We start from the raw sequence: 15,900 nt of genomic DNA on the forward strand, positions 1-15,900 counted from the left end.
ACCACATACAATTGATTAATGTATTGCTGAAATTCAAAGGTCTTAAAAAATAAAGGCCATGAATAGCAGGCAGTAATGATAGAAAATAAGGCATTTTTTACATGGTTAATTCCAAAAGACTAAATCTGCCAAATTTAGATTTGATTGATATTTACTGAGCATAGACTATATATCAAGCACTATTCTAGGCACATTTACAAACATTATCTTAACTGTTACAGTTACAAATATTATAAATATCCCAATTGTCATCATAAATGTTGCATCCGTTATCTTTACAATCACCTCAAACCTATCAGGTAGATTTAATCCTATTTTACTCATGAGAAAAGCAAAGCTCAAGGTCTTTGGGGCTTTAAAGCAATCACAGAGCCAGTGGGGTATCAAGCCAGGATTTGAGCCTGGCTCCTGATCCAAATCAGCCCTCTGTCTTAGCAGAGTGATCCAGAATGAGTAAGAGTTTCAGTGAAGGACTACTGTAGATAGAATAAGCTTCAGACAGAACAGGTAGCTTCTAGCGTTATTGTGCAAGCTCAATTACTCTGAATTAAGCCAATGATAGGTCCAAGTGCTGGGATTTCACGGAGACACTACAACTTGGCATCCTATCATTCAAACAGGGGTTGGAAAGAAGGACATAGCCAAAGCAAATGGGTGTTTCACCTAATAAAGGATCACTTGAAATGATGAAGGATGGATAGGTAGAAATTTCATTATATCTCTGCATGGGTTTAGAAGGCAAAACGAAACAGAAAAAAAAAAACTGAATACAAATTAATATGTAGAAATGTTGTATTGTTATGTCAAGTGACTGAATAATTCGCCAGTGACTGGGGAAGATACTTTGTGGTATTTATTTTTTCCTTCTTCAAACTCATTATTTCTACACAAAGTCCTTGCCAACAACAGTAAATCTGGGCCTGCAGCTTAGGTCTCTAAGCTGATCCAAGGGTACATTACCATGACTTCCAGGGCTACCTGGTTAACAGATCCCTGCTCTAGTTCCACAGCATGGAATTTAGGGTTCTATCTGACCCAAGATGCTTTAACTTGAAGAAGTTCAGGATAATGAATGAAACATTTCCTTAGGCATGTGTGCACTGTGTACCCTACTCCTGCAAACATAACTTGTATACACTTTAAGATGAGTGAGATACACCTGGCTGGGGTGCAGTGGTCACTAGCATGGACTCAAGCAAGGCCATGCCCTGCTCTGCTTTAGCACTATATTTATAAGACTAGGTCTGAAGTGGGCAGTTGAGCTTTGAAAGTTTTGTTATGAATCTCACTTGCTCAAACTAACCAACGCCAACTCTGTATCTGCTAGATGTGGCCTGTCTGGGATATCCTCAAGTGTAAGCACTTCTCTGTGTTAATAGGAAATAAACTAATCTCTCTGCTACTTATCCTAGTTCTGGTGCCTTCATGATGCACCTGAGGATACTAAACCTTGTTTTATTTACTCAAGCAATGATTTTGATTGTTCAGTCTGAACCTGTTATTAACATTTGCCAAAATGGCACATGTAGAGTGGGTGTTATGGTACAGCAGGTTAATTTACCACCTGGGGTGCCAGCATCTCATATCAGAATGCTTATATTCAAGATCCAGATACTCTGCTTCCAGTCTATCTCTCTGTGAATCTGACTTGGAAGGCAACAGATGATGACCCATGTACCTGGGTTTTGGCCATGCGTGTGGGAGACCTAGATGCATGTCCAGGCTCCTGGCTTCAGCCTGAATCAGGCCCAGCCACTGCAGTCATTTAGAGTGAACCAAAAGATGGAGGATTTCTCTCTCTCTCTCTCATCACTCTGTCTTCCAAATAAATCTTTTTAAAAAAGGTGCATGTGCAGAGTGAAATGTCTACAATAATTTCATGATTGTGATAGGCAGATTTATTGCTAAGCTGATACAGTGTTGGTGTTCATCCTTAACCAAAAGGTAAGGTTCACAGGAACCATCAAATAAGACTCTCTTTCTTTCATACCTATCTAAAATGATTATACTCTTAGACACTTCCACATATTCTCAAATTAAGTTCTGCTAAGTAACTCACATAGAAAGGAAAGTCTAGGGCAAAACAGGCATAAAAATTTATGAAATGTGAAATGTGCTATAGCAGTAAAGCTTCTATAAGGAGAGATCTTTGTATAGAAACAGCACTTAAAGTCCTATATATAATATATTGATATCTACCTAAAGAAGGAGAAAACTATCAGAAGTAATTTGATAACAATTTGAATATCTAAATATAGACCTGTGGAAATTAACAATTTCTGGAAAATATATTTATCAGCAACATGTAATATTAAATTAACTTCTGCTCAGCAGAAATGCTCTTGCTTTCCAATGTGGTCATGGCTGATGGATGCCTAACACCATTTTCACCATTCATTTAATCATTTACCTATATCTTTTACTAAGAAGCTCTTCTTTCCTCTCTGTTTTATTAGCCTTTCCCTCTATGGCTCTAGGCCAAAGTGAAGGAACAAAAAAAGTGGCTGTTATATCTTTGAAAACTTTTAAAAATGCCATTTCATTCTTATCATTCAAGTCATATGAGAATAATGTAGAATTTTATCTGCTGCATTATTTTCTGACAATTTAGCTTCATGAAGGGTTTACTTTTATTAAAAAAAAGATATATTTTATTTATTTGATAGGCAGAGTTACAGATAGGTGGGGAGAGAGACAGAGAGAGAAAGAGAGATATTCCAACTGCTGGCTCTCTCCCCCAAATGGCTACAGTGGCCAACACTGGGCCAAGCCGAAGCCAGGAGCAAGGAACTAGGAGTTTCATCCAGATCTATGTGGGTGCAGGATCCCAAGCACTAGGGCTGTCCTCTACTGCTTTCCCAGGCATATTAGCAGGGAGCTGAATTGAAAGTGGAGCAACTGGGACTCAAACTGGCATCCGTATGGGATGCTGTTGTTGTCGGCTGTGACTTTACTCACTATGCCACAATGCTGGCCCCAAAGGTTTATTATATTTAAGATTAATATGGATATTTGGTAAGCTTTTCTTTCAGCCATTTTCTGCTGAAAGTAGTCCACTGATACTGTAGTTTTGTGGGTAAAAAAAAAAAAAAAAAAAAAAATGAGCCACAAAAGAAATCAAGTTCTTTTCACAGAGTTCCATGGTGAGAACATGAGGCTCCATTATTTAACCTACTGGTTTCTACTTCCCTACTGCATCAGATAGAATTAAATTAGCCAACCTACTTTTACTACTGAATGGCATTAGGTCTTCTTTTTTTGTTCTTTAGCTGAGGGAGTAAGGATTTTTTTTTAAAGCTTTATTTTATTTATTTGAAAGACAGAGTTACAGAGAGAGGCAGAGATAGAGAGAGAGAGAGAGAGAGAGAGAGGTAGAGAGAGAGAGAGAGAGTCCTTCATCCAATGGTTCACTCCCCAGATGGCCACAACAGCCGGAGCTGCACCAATCTGAAGCCAGGAGCCAGGAGCTTCTTCCAGGTCTCCCACATGGGTGCAGGGGGCCAAGGACTTCGGTCATCTTTTACTGTTTTCCCAGGCCATAGCACAGAGCTGGATTAGAAGAGGAGCAGCTGGGACTAGAACTGGCATGCCCATATGGGATGCCAGCACCTCAGGCCAGGGCTTTAACTCACTGTGCCACAGCACCATCCTCAGAGAGTGAGAATTTTTAAAAAATATTTCAAAGTAACTTTTATTAAAAAGCAAGACCAGCAGAAAAGTGCAGAAGTCTTAAGTTACACAATGCAATGAATGATCACAAGTTGGATACATGTAAACAGCACCCAGACATGAAAAAGAATATAGCTAAGACACTTGATGCCTTCTTGTGTCCCAAATCCGAGAAGTAGACACTATCATGCCTCCCCTACCCCAGTACTTATTCAGTTACTTGAAAGGCAGAGTTACAGAAAGAGAGAGAATGAGAGATCTTCCTTCCTCTGGTTCACTTTCCAAATTGTCCCAATGGCCAAGGCTGGGCCAGGCTGAAGCCAGAGACCAGGAATTCCATCTGTATCTCCCACATGAGTGACAGGCCCCAGTACTTGGGCCATATTCTGCTGCTTTCCCAGGTGCATGAGCAGGGAGTTGGATTGGAAGTGGCACTTACATGGGATGCTGGTATCACAGGTGGTAGTTTAACCTGCTATGCCACAATGCTGGCCCACTATCTTGCCTTTTATGTTTAGATCACTTTTTCCTGTTTTGAACTTTATATAAATGGAAACATTTTCATCTTATTTTTGTCACACATTTATGAGATCACCCATATTGATACACATATCAATAGTTTGTTCATGTTTGTGGTTGAATACAGTGTACTTTATTTATCCTTTCTATTATTGATTAACTTTTCAGTTGCCTCCATTTGGGGGTTATTATAAATAGTATGACTGCAAGCATTCTTGTATGTGTCTTTATTGACTATATGTATGCAGTTGAAGCAGGCACAACCCAGTATCTAAATTGCCAGGTAATAGGGTCTTGCTTGGTATTGGCTGTCTCCCATCTGGTAGAGTCAGTGGTATGGTGGCTTATATTGGCTTTTAGGAACCAATATTTCAGTTTGCAGGAATTTTGTGACCTAGTTGTTGAACATAACCATGATAGGGCTGGCATTGTGGTGTAGTGGTTAAATCAGCCTCCTACAATGCCAGCATCCCATATGGGCACCAGTTCATGTCCTGGCTGCTCTACTTCTGATTCAGCTCCCTGATAAAGGACTGGGAAAAGCAGCAGAAGAATGCTGAAGTACTTGGGTCCCTGCTACCCACATGGGAGACCTGGAAGAAGCTCCTGGCTCATGGCTTCAACCAAGCCCAGTCCTGGCTGTTGCAACCATCTGGGGAGTGAATCAGCAGATGGAAGATTTCTCTCTGTGTGTGTCTCTCCCTCTGTCTAATTCTGACTTTCAAATAAATAAATCTTTAAAAAAAAAAAACCCTGTTCTTAAAAATTAAATTACATAAACTTAAATATGTTATTTTAAAGCAAAAGTAATAATTAGAAATTCTTCACCTCTTTGCTATATTTGACAGTCATCTATCCTCTCAATGTTATTTACACCAGCGGCATCTGATGGAAGAAATAGTATTACAATGGGGCGCCCCGGCATATCTCTTCAGCAATATCAGGTAGGCAATTTGAAAATGATTGCAGTAGAGTGGTTTTTAAAAAATATTTATTTATTTATTTGAAAGTCAGAGTTACACACAGAAAGAAGGAGAGACAGAGTGAGAGAGAGGACTTCAATCTGCTGGTTCAATCCCCAATTAGCCACAATGGCCAGACTGCGCCAATTAGAAGCCAGGAACCAGGAGCTTCTTCTGGGTCTCCACACAGGTGCAGGGGCCAAGGACTTGGGTCATCTTCCACTGCTTTCCCAGGCCATAGCAGAGCGCCTGCTTAGAAGTGGAGTAGTTAGGACTTGAACCGGGGCCCATGTGGGATGCCGACACTGCAGGTCACGGCTTTACCTGCTATGCCACAGTGCCAGCTCCTGCAGTAGAGTGTTTATACATGGAAACTCAGAAATGCTACTAATGGGGACAAGTGCTGTATTGTAGTAGTCTAAACCTCTTCCTGATGCATTGGCATCGCATATGGGCACTCTGCTTGTGCCCTGGGAAAGCAGTGGAAGATGGCCCAAGTCCTTGGGCCCCTGCACCCATGTGGGAGACCCAGAAGAAGCTACTGGCTTCAGATTGACAGAGCTCTGGCCATTGCAGCCATTTGGGGAATGAACCAGTGGATAGAAGAGCTATCTCTCTGTCCCTCTGTCTGTAACTGCCTCTCAAAAAAAAAAAAAAAAATTAAAAAGCAATGCTGCTAATCAGGGCCTTATTATGTTGACTTATATAGAATTCAGAAAACGATGGATAAGATGTTAAAATTGCAGATTAAACTCAAAAGTGTCATGTTTGTAGCTGCTATGTTGTGACTAGAACCAAAAATTGTCAAAACATGGTTGAATTACAAACTTAGATGTGACTATAAGAGTTTAGCAGGAAGCCACAAGCGCGTTCTCTAAGAATCGAAGCACTATGTGGAATTCACAATAAAAGTGTTCTGTTTTATTATTACTTGTAAATTTGTGTCCCCCTCCACACTTTTTATTCCCTTCAGAAAGCCTTTGTTAAACACTTACCAGCACATCTCTGGTTAAAGTCTTTCTATCACATTGTGATTCAAGTGTACTTTCCCTGATGATTAAGGAAGTTGAACACATTTCCTAAGTTGATTGGTGGCTAGAGTATCTTCTTTTGTAAAGTTTTAAATTTTCTTTTTATTTTTTAATATTTGTACTTTAAAAAAAAATTTGAAGTGTTTTTAAGAAGCTGGGAGACAAAGACAGACAGAAAGGAAGACAGACAGACACAGAGAACATCCATCTGCTTGTTCACTCCTCAAATTCCTACAATGGCCAAGGCTGGGGACAGGGCCATAGCCATGAGCTCAGAATTAATCCAGCTCTTTTACATGGGTGACAAGGACCCAACTATCTGAACCATCACCTGCTGCATTGACAGGAAGCTGGAATCAGGAACCAGAGCTGGGAATCGAACCCAGACATTCCAACATTCCAACTGCTAGTCCAAAGGCCCACACCTGAAATTCCTATTAAGTTTTTTTTCTACTATGTATTTTTTATTGCTGATTTTTAGTAATTCTTTACATATTTTTTAAAGATTTATTTATTTATTTGAAAGGCAGAGCAACAGATAGAGGGAGAGAGAGGGAGAGAGAAATTTTTCATTTGCTGGTTCACTCCCCAAAATGCCACAATAGACCCTGGTGAGCCAGGCCATGCCATGCCAAAGTAGACAACCTGGAATGCTATCTGAGTCTCCCACAGGGGTGGCAGGGGCCAAAGTACTTGGGGAATCATCCACTACTTTCCCAGATGCATTAGCAGGTTGCTGGATGGGAAGCAGAGTGGCCAGGACTTGAGCTGGCACTCTGATATGGGATGCTGGCATCTCAAGTAGTGGTTTAAACCACAATATTGGCCCTATCTTTACATATTCTTGATAAGAATTCTTTATTAAACTTATATATTGTAAATTTATTCTCCCAGTGTGTGATTTGCCTTTTCATTCTCTCAAAGGTGCTTTTTAAATAATTATTTATTTATTCTAAAGGCAGAGTTACAGAAAGGCGGAGCAGAGAGAGAGATTCTATCCACTGGTCTCTCCCCAAATGGTTGTAATGGCCAGAGCTGGACCAATCTGAAGCCAGGAGCCAGGAGCTTCTTCCAGGTCTCTCACACAGGTGCAGGGGCCCAAAGACTTGGACCGTCTTCCACTGCTTTCCCAGGCCATAGCAAAGAGCTGGATTGGAAGTGGAGCATCCGGGACTCAAGCCAGCGTCCATATGGGATGCCAGCACTGCAGGTAGCTGCTTTACCAGCTATACCACAGAGCTGGCCCCTCAAAGGTGTTTTTTTTTTTTCAAAGATGTTTTAATATAAAGAAGTCCTTCATTTTCATTCAGTCGCATGTATTAATCTTTTCTTTTTATTGTTGGTTAGCGCTGTTTTGTATGTGTTAAGAAAAATTTTCTATCCCTTGGTTCCTATATTTTTTAATAGAATTTTGTTTTCTTCTAGAAGCTTTGCATTCATATTTAGATCTATAATCCACCTTGGGTTGATATTTGCATATGGTGTGAGGTGAAAGCTAAGATTGATTTTTTGTTCATATGGATAACAATTGACCCAGACCTTTTATAAAAAATACCATCTCCTTATTATTGTATCTCAGTATTCCCTTGTCATAACCAAAGGACTGCCTGTGTATGAGTCTCTTTGGACAGCTTCTAATCAATGAATTAACACATTTTAGCATTTCACAGATATCTTGTCATTCCAATCATGTTAATAATTCATCTAAAAAGATTTCATTTTAGATGGCTAAGGAATAAATTGTCTCACCTCATATCAACAATGTTTATTAATCTCCACTATGAAAAGGCCCTGGGATGGCCTCTGAGAGTATTCAAAAAATAAACCCTACACACATTCAATCCCTTTAGCTGTTTATCTCTTTTTCAGGCATGTTGATTCTGAAAGTCATAAAATAAGCATTCATGTTTTCATTTGCTAGATATTTATCATTAGATCCACTGATAACTTTGCAAAATGTTTCTTTCATAATATTAATTTCTTTCATAAAATTAAAGCAAATTCCAATAACACATTCAGATTATCTATGGAACAAGTCAATATTTATTTGTATACGCTTATCAGAAAGAACAGATTGAATAAAATAATATTTTAATTTTTTTGAAAATGACAACAGTTTTGTGATCATGGTGATTTGTTCCTATTTAAAAGATAATGCATCTTGAAGCAATCACAATAAATAAAATCTATTCAGGAAGAACATTTGAGCTGTGAGAGAATTAATTTTGTAACTGTTATTTATCCTGTTTTTTAGAGAAAAAAGAGAACACTTCCCAAATCATTATTGCCTTTATGTAGCAATGAAGAATAGTAGATTTCCTATTCTTTCAGTTTGACTGTGGAGAGAAGCTAATTTTCCACTAGAGGGCCTCTTCACTCCATTTGGTTTTCCTTCTGCAAAAACAATCTTTTGTTAATGTTCTTTTACCTTTTACCTACACCTGACCCTAAGGAGAAAGTTGAGAAATGATCCTGATATGAAGAATGCTCTTAAGAGATGTGCACACTCACACACACGTACAATCTTTTTCATTAATGGTTCCTATGTTCTTAATTGTTACTACCATGAAATTCTCTTTAAGACCAATCAAGATTCTTCCATATCTCCTCTTTTCTGATATACAGAAAAGTCTCTTTCAATTTGGGTAGCATAAATATAGGTAACATTAAAATTTTGTTATGTACTTTATAAAAATGGACTCTAAGCGTTACAGCAATGGAAAAGAATCACAAAGGAAAAGATGGATAGATTTATTTCAATACAAAAATCAAATATTTGAATGCAAAGTGAAATAACAAATAAAATTAAAATGCGTAAAATTTTCTAGCTAAATAGTAAGCTAGAAAAATCATTGTCACAGGGGCCGGCGCTGTGGCATAGTGGGTAGGGCAGCCGCCTCCAATGCCAGCATCCCATATGGGTGCGGGTTCGAGTCCTGGCTGCTCCACTTCCCAATCAGCTCTCTGCTATGGCTGAGGGACAGAGAAAGAGAGAGAGAAAAAGAGAGAGAGAGAGAGAAAGATCAGATCTTTCATCTGCTGGTTCATTCACCAGATAGCTGCCACAGACAGGGCTGGACCAAGCTGAAGGCAGTAGAAGATGGCTCAAATCCTTGGGCCCCAGCACCTACATGGAAGACCTGGAGGAGGCTCCTGGCTCCTGGCTTCAGATCGGCACAGCTCCTGCTGTTGCACCCAGTTGGGGAGTAAACCAGTGTATGGAAGACATCTCTCTCTCTCTCTGCCTCTCCTCTCTCTGTGTAACTCTGACTTTCAAATAAATAAAATAAATCTTTTAAAAAAAAGTCATTGTAACAAATATAAGAACATATATCCTGATATATCCTCCATTATATCCTGATAAAAGTAAGTATAATATGAAGAAAAAATTCAATGAAAACATATAATAAACTAATAAGCTATAATAATATCAGAAACAAAATTATGATTTTTTTCCTGAAAGGAAAAAGCTAATAAATGTAATGACATAGAGAGCTGTACTCTTATGTATTATATGTAGGAGCAAAAAAACACTGTATCTATAGGAAACAATATAATGAAGTATATTAAGAATCCTCAAAATCACATTCTTTGACCAAAAAAAGGTTTTGAAGGTTTATTTACTTATTTGAAAGGCAGAACAACAAAGAAAGAGGGAGGGACAGAGAAAGAGAGAGAGAGAGAGAACTTCCATCTGCTGGTTCATTCACCAGATGGCTGCCACAGACAGGGCTGGACCAAGCTGAAGGCAGGAGCCAGGAGCTCTGTCCTGGTCTCCCACATTGGTGGCACTTGGGTTACCTTCTTCTGCCTTCCCAGGTAGTTTAGCAGGAAGCTGAATCTAAAATAGAGCAGCTGGGACTTAAACTGGCACCCTGATATGGGATGCCAATATCTTAAGCAGAGGCTTAACCTACTACACCACAACGTTTCCTGCCTCCTCACCCCCGAAAACTTTTAATTCTAAAAATATATCCTTAAAATATTATTAAGATATAAGAGTTGAGGGGCTAGCCATGTGCACAGAGGGTTAAAGCTGCCATGTGCTATGCCAGCATCCTATGTAATAGTGCTGGTTCAAGGCCCAGCTGCTCCAGTTCTAATCCAGTTCCCTGCTAATGTTCCTGGGAAGGCAGTGGATGATGACCCAAATGCCTGGGCACCTGCCATACATGTGGGATACCAGAATGCAGTTCCTGGCTCCTGGTTTCAGCCTAACCCTCTTGCTGTCATTTGGGGAATGAACCAGCAGATGGAAGATCTCTCTTTGTCCCTCCCTCTCTCTCTCTTTCACTCCGTCTTTCAAATAAATAAATCTTAACAAAAGAAAACATAAATGTTCAGATGTTGGTTTCTATCACTATTCTCTACCAAAAAGGACTAGGGTTATTTGAAGAAATAGGTGGACCAGAAAAGGTACAAAGCGAAGCTGGGGCATTTTGTTATGTCAGTAAGTAAAGAACTACTCAAAAAAAAAAAATGATTAGGATTCTCTTTTCCCTAGTAATGTCAATGTCACAAAAGACAATTAAAAAGCCAAGGAGGGGCTGGCGTTGTGGCGTAGCAGGTAAAGCCACCGCCTGCAGTGCTGGCATCCCATATGGACGCCGGCTCAAGTCCCAGCCACTCCATTTCCGATCCAGCTCTCTGCTGTGGCCTGGGAAGGCAGTGGAAGATGGCCCAAGTTCTTGGACCCCTGCACCCATGTTGGAGACTGAAAGAAGCTCCTGGCTCCTGCTCTTAGCTTCTGGCTCCTGGCTTCAGATGAGCCCAGCTCTGGCCGTTGTAGCCACTGGGAGAGTGAACCAGTGGATGAAGACTCTCTCTCTCTCTCTCTCTGCCTCTGCCTCTTTGTAACTCTGCCTTTCAAATAAATACATAAATCTTAAAAAGAAAAAGCCAAGGAAGGGGCCTTCAGTGTGGCACAGAGTGTTAAGCCACCACCTACAAATCTGACACCCCATATAAGTGCTGGCTTGAGTTCTCACTGCGCAACTTCCAACCCAGCTCCCTGCAAATGCACCTGGGAAAGCATCAATGGATGACCCAAGGGCTTGGGCCCTTGCCAGCAATGTAGGAGACTTGAATGGAGTTCCAGCCTCCTGGTTTCCTCCTGACCATTGCAGCCATTTGGGGAGTGAATCAGTGGATGGAAGATCTCTCTCTTTCTCTCTGTAACTCTGCCTTTTAATTAAGTAAAATAAATCTTTAAAACAAAAACCAAGGGAATGCTACATATTAAAGGAGACTGAATATAATACCTGATGTTTGGCTGTATTCTGTGTACTGTAGAGTGGGAAAAACATTATAAAATATATTATTGGGTCAGTCGATAAAACTAGAGTATGGAAAACTGGTTAAAATAAAGACATGCTAATCAAGCCTATTAAAGTTGATAAGTGCATTGTGGTTCTGTAAGAATTACACCCCTATTCTTAGTAATTACAGACTGAAGAATTAGGGGTAAATATTACAGGAAAAAAATGATTCAGAAAATGGTGCATATTGTCCCCTCTACATTTTTATCCAGCTATATAACTATATAGCTAGATACATATATACAGAAATGAAAGGATTAACAACCATTGAAGCTCAGAAACCAATACCCCAAACTATGATGCTTTGACATGCTGAATGGTTTGAACTAAAGAAGAGCGGAGGACTCTGAGCTTGTCCTGCCCACCCCACCCCCTGCCACCTTGCCCTCCCCCATCTCTTGCTCCTGCCTTCCTGCTGAAGTACAGAAGGGGGCTTTCTCTGAAGTTCCCCTATGTACCTACAGGCCAGATCCTCCAGAATGTTAACTCACAAGGAGGAAGCCTGGGGTAGAGGCAACACCTGTGCCCAGGTGCACTTTGTCCAGGTCATTATCTGTTTCTCAAGCCCATTCATCTTCCCGTAAAGTCATTTACTCTTCCTTAACATTGTATACAGTCCCATTTGCCTTTGCTCTAGCAAGGGAGTATTTAAGCTTTAACCATCTGGGCCTTTGAGTTTTGTACTTTGACTCCCATGAGTTTACACATTTGTAACTTTATATGCCTTTTCTCCTGTTGGTCTATCTCTTGTCATTTTGTTTTATAGATTTTATTGAGTCTTCAAGGGAAAAAAGAAAGTTCTTTTTGGTCGTACACAAAATATTACTTTGAATATATTTGAGTTACAGTAGGCACACAAAGAAGTCTTTTTTCAGTGTTTATTTTTATTTTATTTAAATTTTAATTTAATTTTTAACAGATTCAACATGATTTGTTGATATAATTCTAAGAGCATAGTGATATTCCCTTTCTCCCTTCTTCCCACTTTCTCCCACCCTCCCATTTTCCTTCTCCTTTTCTTTCTTTTTTGGTTTATTTTTTTTTTGAAGATTTATTTATTTATTTGAAAAGCAAAATTTACAGAGACAAAAAAGACCGAGAGAGAGAGAGAGAGAGAGAAAGAGAGATTTTCCATCCATGGGCTCACTCCCCAGTGGCCACAATAGCTGGGGCTGGGCCAGATTGAAGCTTGGAGCCAGGAGCTTCCTCCATGTGGGTGCTGGGGCTCAAGTACCTGTGCCATCTTCCTCTGCTTTCCCATGCACATTAGTAGGGAGATGAATGGGAAGTAGAGCATCCCAATATAGAATGCTGGTGTTGCAGGTGGCAGTTTTACCTGCTACATCTTTTATTTATTGGAGTTTTGGAGGTAACATTTTAAAATTACATTACTTATATTACTGTAAAAAGGCTTAATACTGTATCAAATAAGTTTAACAAGTAAAACACTAAAAGACCGTAGTTTAGTGGGAATCTGGACAATGGCTATAAATAGTAATTGAATGGAAAAATGACCATTTAACCCAAATACTGTAAATTTTAAAGTAATCATGGATCATTAAAACTATAGTATTATAACGTGCTTAACCATTGGTTTCACAAAGTTATAACGTTGCACAAAGAAGTCTTATCTGAACTTCACTTTTCTAACTAAAGCAGAGCCTCTGAAAAATACAGCTTCCATTTAACTTTCTCCAACAACAGAGTTTCCTGTTTGGAGAGGTGTAAATTCTGCTCCCTCTCTAGGGAAGATTCCAACCAGGAAGAGACTGCTTGCTTTTATTCCCTGTTGGGATGAAGAGAACTGATAGAACTTTCCATAATTTCCCACTTCAGTCCTAAACACACTCCCTTTCTTTCTTTCTTTTTTTTGACAGGCAGAGTGGACAGTAAGAGGGAGAGACAGAGAGAAAGGTCTTCCTTTTTCCGTTGGTTCACCCCCCAATGGCCGCTGCGGCTGGTGCGCTGCGGCTGGTGCACTGCGGCCGGCACACTGCGCTGATGTGAAGCCAGGAACCAGGTGCTTCTCCTGGTCTCCCATGTAGGTACAGGGCTCAGGGACTTGGGCCATCCTCCACTGCACTCCTCGGCCACAGCAGAGAGCTGGACTGGAAGAGGAGCAACTGGGACAGAATCTGGCGCCCTGACCAGTTCTAGAACCCGGTGTGCCGGCGTTGCAGGCGGAGGAGTAGCCTATTGAGCCGCGGCGCTGGCCACTCCCTTTCTTTCTATTAAGTTGATATATAAACCCTTAGTCCTCGCTGTTCTCTAAGGCGCTCCCTACCATGTACTTTCATGCAGGTGAGTAAACCTTGTCTTTCTTCCTGTTGATCACTTATCAGTTAGTTTCTAGTCCCTTAACTAGTCAAGTAAAGATGGATTGGAGATATGGGAATCGCTACATTTGTCCTTGTCTTCTGTGGCTCCAAACTTTCACTTTTGATGAATTATTTCTGTGTAAGGATATCCTGCTGTGAATGCTCTTTTCTCAAGAACATGTTCCCTTTCTTAAAAATCTTCTGAAGCATGCAAAAAAAGTCACTTGCACGTTAGGGAAATAAATTCCTACCAACAAAGTGAGACCTCCACATTAATTGTAGAAAGAATGAAACATTTTATTACTAAATAACCATGACAGGGTACATGCATATAGGTGGCCTGTGAATAATTAGAAAGTCACAATGAAATCTTTCATGTTAATTCGGTAAAATAGAAGAAAGAGTAAAACTTCCTTTAGCTCCTCAAAATACAAATAGTTATACCTCAGGGCAGGCATTTGTCATAATGGTTAAGACACTGCCTGGAATATCCACATCCCATATCAGAGTGTCTGGGTTCAAGTTCCAGCTCAGCTTATGATTCCATATTCTTGCTAATATGTACTGTAGGAGGCATCAGGTTGTGGCTGAAATGGTCAGGTTCCCACCACGCACATGGGAGACCTGGATTGAGTTACGGGCTCCTAGTTTTGGCCTGGCTCAGCCATGACAATGTATACTGGGTATTTAGGGAATGAGCTCTCTCTCTCTCTCTCTCTCTCTCTCTCTCTCTCTCTCTCTCCCTCTTTCAAATAAATAAAATAAATGATAAATGAGAATTTAAAAGAATTCTTATATCTCAAGATAGGCTCCTAGGTTAAGTCTACAGATGGGTGCTGACATTTCAAGGGGCTGTGAGGCTCAGACCTTGGACAATTCGCTACATAAAGAAGAGATGGGACTTACCTAGCCTATGGAGGGCTTTATCTATGTTTCAAAAAGTTAGAATAAGGATTCAGCCCCATTTCATTTCCATGAGGTCTTTTCCAAGGGGAAGGGGAAAGTGAAAAATCTCTCCCTCTTTACAAGTAGCATTTCTGGATTTTGGGATAATGAGTACGAAGGGTAGGACTACATGACAGCACCATGTGGCAAATAACTGCAAGGTGAAATTTCTTTATTTTTATTTCTCTTTTTTTCTTTTAATTGTTTATTCTCATTTTATTTGAAAGGCAGAGAGACAGACAAAGAAAGAGTAACAGAAGAAATCTATCCACTGGCTCACTCCCCCAAATGCCCACAATAGCCAGGGCTGGGACAGATGAAAGCCAAGAACCTAGGCCAAGAACTCTAGGTCACTCACATAGGTGTCAGGGACCCAAGTACTTGAGCCATCATCTGCTGCCTCTCAGGATGCACAATAGGCGGAAGCTGAATCAGAAGTAGAGGAGCCAAGAGTCAGACAAAGCATGATGATATGGGATGAGGACGTCTCAAGCTATGACTTAATTGCTGTGCCAAGTACCTGTCTTTAAAAGTTGAACTTTAAACATTCTTGTAGCTAACATCTTTGTCACACCCCAAAAACTGGAATTTTCCATGGGGCACCTCTACTCCAGCAGCCTCTGGCCTGCTGTCATAGTTTCTTTTTCTAATTAATTCATTTATTTTTTAAGGAATACAAATTTCATTAGTACAAGTTTAGGAATATAGTTATTCATAGGAGCCAAGATGGCGGAATAGGGAGGGAGCTTACTGATAGTCCGGGAGAAGACAGATTAATAAAAGTGAAGATAGTGTAGTCTCAGGGAAGAATTAGGGGAAAAACGGCAGAGGAAACTCTTCCATAATTAGAGGGACACGGTGGACCTACATGGAGGGCATGGGCACCCACAGCTCAGGATTCTAGCTGCCGAGAGTCTCTGCGGCAGCGCTGGAAAGTGAGGTGAGACGAAACTGCAGTAGCCCGAGACACTGGTGGAAAAGCAGCAGGAAAAGCCTAGAGGGAACGAGGCGTGAAGCCCCATGGGGGAAAGTACACCAGCCTAACTAGAGGAGAGAAAAAATAAAAGGGATGGTACAATTCTGTCTCTCCAATCACCTTACAAAAGCCTAGGAGCCGATAGAGCAGATGCCATTTTGG

This window comes from Lepus europaeus, chromosome 2 (assembly GCF_033115175.1).
Source record: "Lepus europaeus isolate LE1 chromosome 2, mLepTim1.pri, whole genome shotgun sequence".
NCBI lineage: Eukaryota > Metazoa > Chordata > Mammalia > Lagomorpha > Leporidae > Lepus > Lepus europaeus.